The sequence below is a fragment of the Neophocaena asiaeorientalis genome, unplaced genomic scaffold, assembly GCF_003031525.2.
Source record: "Neophocaena asiaeorientalis asiaeorientalis breed wild unplaced genomic scaffold, Neophocaena_asiaeorientalis_V1.1 scaffold713, whole genome shotgun sequence".
Lineage (NCBI taxonomy): Eukaryota > Metazoa > Chordata > Mammalia > Artiodactyla > Phocoenidae > Neophocaena > Neophocaena asiaeorientalis.
Window position 1 is genome coordinate 671,937 of NW_020174925.1, and position 7,643 is coordinate 679,579.

Below are 7,643 nucleotides of genomic sequence, written 5' to 3' on the forward strand. Positions count from 1 at the left end.
GTGGCTGTGTTAGCATGTCAGGCAGCATGGCAGGGAGGGTCTGGGGGTGGCAAAGCTCTGTGGAGCTGTGGTCAGTGGCTGGAGTCAACAGGGCTGGTGGTGGGTCCTGAGTAGATTGTTATTATGGCAGGGTCTTCACTATGCCTCCCTGCCCTTACTGTCCACCCAAGTCTTGTTGGCCAGGCCTTCCATGGTTCTGAGTCACTCAATATCCTTTGGGTAAACTCCCTGCTGCTTAGATTTCCCAGAGGTATGTTGCCTCTTTACAACCAAGAACCCTGACCAATACATCATGGATTGGGAAGGAACCTGGTTTTCTTATGATTATATCCCCTTGGCATGGCTTAATATGTGTGTAACACTGTCCTAGATTGTCTCCTGTAATCCTCCTAACCCCTCTATGCACAGGACAGCAGAGTGGTTCAGAGCCCTCACTTCACACACAGGGTTTACTCTCTGTGTCTGCAACTGTGTCTGTGTGGGCAAGCCGTTAAACCTCTGTACCTTAGTTTCCTCATATGAAACCAGGAATAAAAATAATGCTACAAACAGTTTGTGTGTAGCTTAAAACAATACCTATTCTATGATAAATTCTCAATTAAGAATTACCTGTAAGTGGTAGTATAGAAATGATAGTGATGAGATGCTGATGAGATGAGTTGCTAATATTAGTATCATCCTGTGAGATAACAATGACCTCTGATGCTTGTACTAACTTGCACAATGTAAATAAATGGTAGAGCTGGGATCTTCCTTGCTCTCCTGGCTTTCCATAGTTCCAAAGCCTTTTATGAGTTAACATAATGCAGTGGTTCTGAACCTTTGGTCCTGCATGGCTTATGTGTCTACAGCACCCTAACAACCATGCCCTGATTTTGAAGATGCTTTTCTTGAGCTCTTCCTACCATGTCCATTTTGGTAAACATAAGAATCTCATGCCTCACTTCTATTCCTATCATTCTATTTAGATCCCTACATCTGGATCTGTACTCCTACATCCTTACTTGAGAATTTCTGCAGGGTCATCTGTTCTTTCTGATGGAAGTTGTGCTTTGGGTGTTATAGCTCCTAGGGGTTGGGTGGAGAGAAGAATGATGAAGATTATTAAATAATCTAATTGGTATTCTAAGGTGGTGTGTTGATGGTGGTAGTGGAAGGTGTGCCTTGAGCAAGCATCTAGGAAGATGCAGCCCTGGAGCCAGGAGGCAGTAGAGGAAAGCCCTGGAGGGGCACCAGCATTTCAGGATGGAAGAGTCTAGAGAAATTTTCACTCCTTTTACCTAAGACTCTCCCTGGTTCAAGAATGTTGCTGGTACCAAAATGTATGGTCAGGCTTCTCAAGATGGCTGTTCTCTTGTTCTCTGTACATCCCCTGCTCCACCAGTCCCTGCTTCACCTACACCCTATGCATGTGACTGACCTTCCTACATACTTGCCCCAAGCCCCAGCTGGTGATTGTTCTTATCAAAGGGGTGGTGAGGGGCGTGCCCTTCTACTGGTTTCCCTGGTAACTAATGAGCCCACCTGACATCAATTCCCCTATAACTGATAGTCTCCCCTTCTCCCTGGGAGTGAAGACTGCCTCCACATCCTGCCTGCCGCCATCCACCACACATATGGTGGGATGTTGCTCCAGGACCTTGCTTCAGATGTGTAAGCTTCCCCATTCATTAAACCATTGAGGTCTCTTTTGCTGACTCCGGGCTCTTTCTTCAGGCTTAAAGCTGGGCAAGTGCAGGCCTTATTGGCCTGCAGGGTGCAGCCCAACACAAAACGTATATTACAAGTTTAAAGCTCAGCTTCAAACTCAGGTGTGTGAAATATCACTTACTTTATATCCTATAAGTCAGAGTCACTCTTCCTCTGATAGATACTTAGTAGCCATTCTGAGGATTCTCCCTTTACACTGACCCCTGCCCCCCAGCCTCTGCCTCATGGACTTGGGTCAATGATCCAGGTATTAATCAGTGCTGAGTTGGGGACATGGGGAAGATTGCGGGGACCTCTGTGATTGCTCACTGTCTCTAAACTGAGACATCCTACGTCTCTGTCCTCATGGGCCTTTCAGTTGTTGGGACACTGTTACTTCCTGAATATGCCGGGGCTCTGAAAATCTTTGTTGAGTCCGGGGTGTGAACCTCACACAGCACTTCCTCTTGGGGTTTGGCCTCCTCCTTGGTTGCAGTGCCAGGAGGTGGGGGTCTGGATCCCTGTTGATTTGGGACACAGCCCTCTCTTCCCACTCTTCCTGAACCTCAGGGAGTCCTTTTCTGGTCTGAGGGCAGTCTTCTCTTTCCATGTTTCTCCATCCTCTTAAGTCTCTGCTGCACCTTTCCACCACCCCATCTCTGCTCTTCTACTTTCCTTCCTACTTCTTCCAGAAATTCGTGGAATTCTCCAGTGCTAATTTTACTTTTTGAACCACATACCTACCCTGGGGTACTGAGCAGAGAGCTCTGCTATTTGCTTGAGTAAAGGGAAAAGGAACTATGGGGAATTCTCTATACTCATTGATTAATATGTCCAAAGATTTTCTAGCCACGTGAGCAAAACTGAACACGATACTCTGCAGATTATTGGGAATCAGCTCTATCACTGCCAGTCAATTCCTGAACAACTCAATTTGCAATTCTGTGCCTCAGTTTCCTCATTTGCAAATAGTGTTCTTGCCAACGCTCTAAGCCCAAGGCATTCTTAAGAGGATGAAGGAATTAAGAGATATTAAAGTGTTTTGAGAAAAGAAAAAAAATACTACTACAGCTATCTGGAATTAGTAAATGAACCCCTCAGGACTCAGAGGAATGCTAGAATATCTTGTAGTGCTGGTAGTATTTTGATATTGAATTTGTAGAAAAATATAAGCACTGAGTAGAGGATGAGGGAAATGAAGAATGAAAACAAAACCTCATACAAAAAGATGATAATGATGTGTGTCACCTCAAAATCATCTCCAAACTGCCTTTTCCCCTCCCATCAAACAACTGATGGGCAATGAGATTGTGCTTATTTGTAGTCAAAGCTATTGCAATGCTGACAATTAAATATATATGTGGAACACAATAATGGAACAGTCCCATTTTACCGCCAGTGTTAGCCATTTGCTCCCCAGGGCACAAAGAACGTGTGGGAGAGCTCTGCACCCTGCATGATTTGCATGTAAAATGCATCCTCTTGGGCTTCCCTGGTGGTGCAGTGGTTGAGAGTCCACCTGCCGATGCGGGTTCGTGCCCCGGTCCAGGAGGATCCCGCTTGCTGCGGAGAGGCTGGGCCCGTGAGCCATGGCCGCTGAGCCTGCATGTCCAGAGCCTGTGCTCCGCAACGGGAGGGGCCACAGCAGTGAGAGGCCCACGTACCACAAAAAAAAATATAAATAAATAAAATGCATCCTCTTTGCAGGATGTGCCTGCAAAGAGTGCCTCAGTGCGGTCAGGAGTTTGTGTTGGGTCATGGTGGGTCTGCTGATCACTGCAGAGTCACTGTAGACTTCTCTGGCCTTGGCTCCATTCCTCTCCTCCTCATTCCTTTGATTCACTGAAGAAATTGCTGACCTGGAAGAGTCCTTCACGGCTGCTGTCAGCCTCAGGCTGAGGGAGTTTTCCACCTTCAGAACCATTGGGTTCAGAGATTTCTCCACCAATGACCTTGAGACTATAGCCCTTCAGCTTGGAGACTAATAATGGTCACAAATGCAGCAACAACGGGGAAGAGAAAGTAGAGCAGACACTGTTGATGCCCTGTCCCTATTCCTCAGCTTACTTGCGTTTATCAGCTGCTGTGAGAGACAGTTGCTTCCTACCTCTAAACACCTGTTTCTCTTTTGCTGCTTGAATTTGCTTCACCACGGCAGGCCGTCGCGGAAATATGTGCATGGGAGTTACATCCTCGAACAATGGAGCGTCTCAATCAGTAGGGAACAAGTAAGTGTCTCCATACCCCCACCTCCCATCTTTTAGTGCAGTGGTTCTCAGAGTGTGGCCTCTGGACCAGCAACCTCAGCATCACCTGGGAACTAGTTAGGAATGCAAACTCTTGGGCCCCACCCCATACCTTCTCATGGGGAAACTCTGGGAATGGACCCCAGCCGCTGGTGTTAACAAGCCCTCCAGGAGATGCTATTGTGTCCTCAGGTTTGAGAACTGCTGCATTGGTGGGATGATTCTGTGCTGGCTTCCACACATTTTCTCAGACAGTGTAGATGGGTTTGAGCCCCAGTTGCTCACAGTGGTTAGCTGGCCAATAACATACACTTTATTGACTCTTGTTCCTTCCCTGTCACATATTCCCTATTTCCTCATTTGTACTTCTGAGGATCACTTCCCTGATAAACTACTGCCTCCAAAGCCTCTTCTCAGGGTCCGCTTTAGGAACATGACAGACTCAGGACAAAAACCATCTGCCGAAGCCTACCTTGTGTTGGGTGCTTTATACATATAATCTCATTTAATCATCACAGATGAGGAAACTAAGGCTCAGCAAAATCAGTTATGTTGTCCAGAGTCACCCCGGGTGAGTGGTAGAGTCACCTTTTAAATCTCTTCCTGTCTGACCCCAAAGCCCACACGCATTGACCACTGCAAAGCCAAACAACTCATAAATATACTGGTTAAGAGCATGAGTTCTGGAGTCAAATATTTGTGTGTTTAAAAACCAGTTCTACCACTTCCTAATTATGTCAACTTGGGGAATTTTCTTCACCTCTCTGAACCTTAGTTTCTTCTGTGCAAAGACAGTCTTGGTCACCTCCCAGTATACGCACCGTAGGATTCACAGCACTGTGTACACAGGACACCGTGGTGGCTAAATATTTCATTTGATCTTTACAACAACTTGAGGTGTTTCCTTTTCGTCCTCGTTTTAAAGAGAAGGTGGCTTGCATTTGCTTTCCCAGCTCTCTTCTGGTGGGTTCCTGAAAACCTTCAAACAGTTCTTGCTTAGTACAGATGTCAGTGTGTTATCGTTCAGCAGGAATATTCTGGTGAGATGCACACCAGGAGAAAAGTCAGTACTTAGGAGCTTCATGTGAGTTTCGCAGGTAGCCGGCAGGAGCACCCTTAACAGGACACTTAGCACTGCTGTTTACTCCAGCGGAACCAAGAGCCCAGGAAGGAGGGATGGGAGCTGGAGCTGAAAACGACCTTCAGCATGAGGTCACTGCCTGTTTTTAGGGCTGAGGAAGAAGATGTAAAGGAGGTAAGCAATTTGTCCAAGGTGATATTCAGAGCAAGCCCCAGTGGGACTACAGGGAAGGTAGACCAGGAGAACATCTGGCCTCTTTTTCTTGGCCTGAATCTACGTCTCAAGACCTGCTTCTGCCGTGCTGGTGACAGTTATCGAAAATCCGAACACAACAAAGGGTAGATGTTTATGGCAGCGTAACTATTTTTACTACCCTCATTCCCACCTCCAAAATCATTCTAAAACATAACTCCTGGAATTTAAAGGCCCAAAGAACCCCATGCACATAAGCCTCGGTTCTCCCTGGTATAAACTAGACATGCTGATATCAATTCCTTCCCAAGGTGCCCAGAGGTTCTTTCTCTGAAAAGACAGTGAATCTAGTGGCTTCTGGCTACTTTTCCCCAGCCACTCAGAGACTTGGTAAATTCTCCAGAATTTCTCCAAACTGAAGCTAAGAAAGTGACATGAAGCTCAGCAGAGTCCTGTCTCTCATTGTTATGCTTAGGGGCTTTTGAGAGGATAGGGAAAGCCCAGCTCTGGCTGAAGAGGGCCTGGTTCCCAGAACTGCCACATGGGTCACACCGATGGGTGACTCCTGGAAGGGGTCAGCTGTAGCCATGCTGGTTCCCTGCAAACACTGACTGCGTATCTCCCCTCTTTCAGGCAGGCAGGATCGTAGGATAGACAGGCACCAGCTGCTACACAAAACCACAGAACCTCACTTTCTCCTTGCCCAGGCAAAGCGCTGCTCAAGCTTAATCCAACCCCAGTTACCTTCCTCACTCCCTTTTGGGCCTCGAGCAATAAGAAAGTTTCCAAAATGTTCCCAGGGCCAGGTTTACTTCAGTTGGGTTGTCAAAGCATGATGAATTTGTTCTAAATCAGAGTATAAGTTGGAATTGCAGCATTGAAATTACTAATTTAGTTATGTGTTGTGTAGAGTTATAAAATACACTGAAAATGTAAAGACTGTTAAAGCATCTTACCTATTTTTAAACAAAGCTACTCCAATTTGAAATACACTTCTACTAACAAAGAATGAAAAATATAGTATTTCTAGACATAAGTATATATTGTGTTATATATATCATCAGAAATCTTACTGGAGAAAGGGGTAAGGAGCTGTAAGATTGTACTTTAGAATAGCTGGTATGGGGGTGGGGTCGGTCACAAAATGAAATGTTATTAAATGCAAACAAAGGAAGAGCTATTTATGGCTTCACCATTTATAAATTTGACGAACCCTTTTTTAATCCATTTCTATTTCCTGCCTGCACCTTCTCCAGGGGGTAATGAATTCCACAAATTTATTAGCTGCTGTGTGAACTAATACTCCCATTAAGCACACTGGGAAACCAGCGCTTCCAGCCAGGGAAGGTGAGTGAACTCTGTCAGGGATTTCTGCTTCTTAAGTGTGTCAGGGCCATTTGTGAGATGGAGGAATTTGCTGACAATTGTGTCATTGTGACGCGTCGTTTTCATAAATTATGCAGATTTAGGAAGCTTGAGCAATTGGTATGATTTGATCTCATGGACACTGAATTGTATTTCTGTCTTTGGAATGACTGCTGGAGAGCATGGAGGATATTTATGGCACCCACAGCTTGAGAGTAGGACTTCATAGTCTGCAATTTTGTATTAGTCTCATTTCTGACCCTACTCTGTGGTTTTCCTTTCCTTTCTCATCTACTTTGAGTCGATGCTATCTTGCTATATTGTATGCATTTTCGTGAGGTAGAGTAAACCCTTTTTGAACATGAGATGAGGAATTGACAAAGCAGGAACTGATGCAGACAGACACACACAGGCTGAGGGAGAGAGAAACATGGAGAAAAGACTAGGAAAAGAGAGACACGGACAGGGATGGAGAGGAATCCAGGAGGGGAGACTGGAATAATACAGACTTCCATGTGGGATTTATGGAATTCCTATCACTACTCACCTCATAACCCTCATCAATAGAGCAGTCTTTGTTGGTTTTTCCAAAGTTTCATGCTTCAGTTCATCAATCTCTGAATAACGACCAGCAAGCAGTAAAATACATTAAATACTCAACCAAACAACAAAACTCATCGATGATCCTGTAGAAGCATAACCCATGCTTCATATTCCAGTTTTTAAAAAAATTGTCAGATTTACTTAGGTTTTGACTTTTAAAAAAAAATTCAGCTGTAGCAAATGGCATCTCACCGGAGGCTTTGGAACTGCAAACCTCACAAGAGCAGTTCCGGTAAGAAAAGGAACTATGAGCAGAGCAGATTCAAGGAAGGAGGTAGGATTCTAAACAGTGAGTCTGTTTAGATTAGGCTTTTATTTGATAAAGTATTTCTTTATCATTTCACTTTCCTTTGCCCTTTTTTTTTTAAACATTATTTATTTATTTATTTTTTGGCTGCATTGGGTATTTGTCGCTGCGTGCGGGCTTTCTCTAGTTGCGGCGAGCGGGAGCCACTCTTTGTTGCGGT

At 45.0% G+C, this 7,643-nt stretch overlaps 1 long non-coding RNA gene across 1 annotated transcript; it reads left to right on the plus strand.

The window, feature by feature from the left end:
• Window positions 1-3,853: 3,853 nt before the first annotated feature.
• Window positions 3,854-6,556, plus strand: LOC112410654 (uncharacterized). The gene is made up of 3 exons (XR_003005466.1): window positions 3,854-3,917; window positions 5,086-5,190; window positions 6,465-6,556. It is a non-coding gene; the product is annotated as an uncharacterized LOC112410654 (long non-coding RNA).
• The last annotated feature ends 1,087 nt before the right edge of the window (window positions 6,557-7,643 follow it).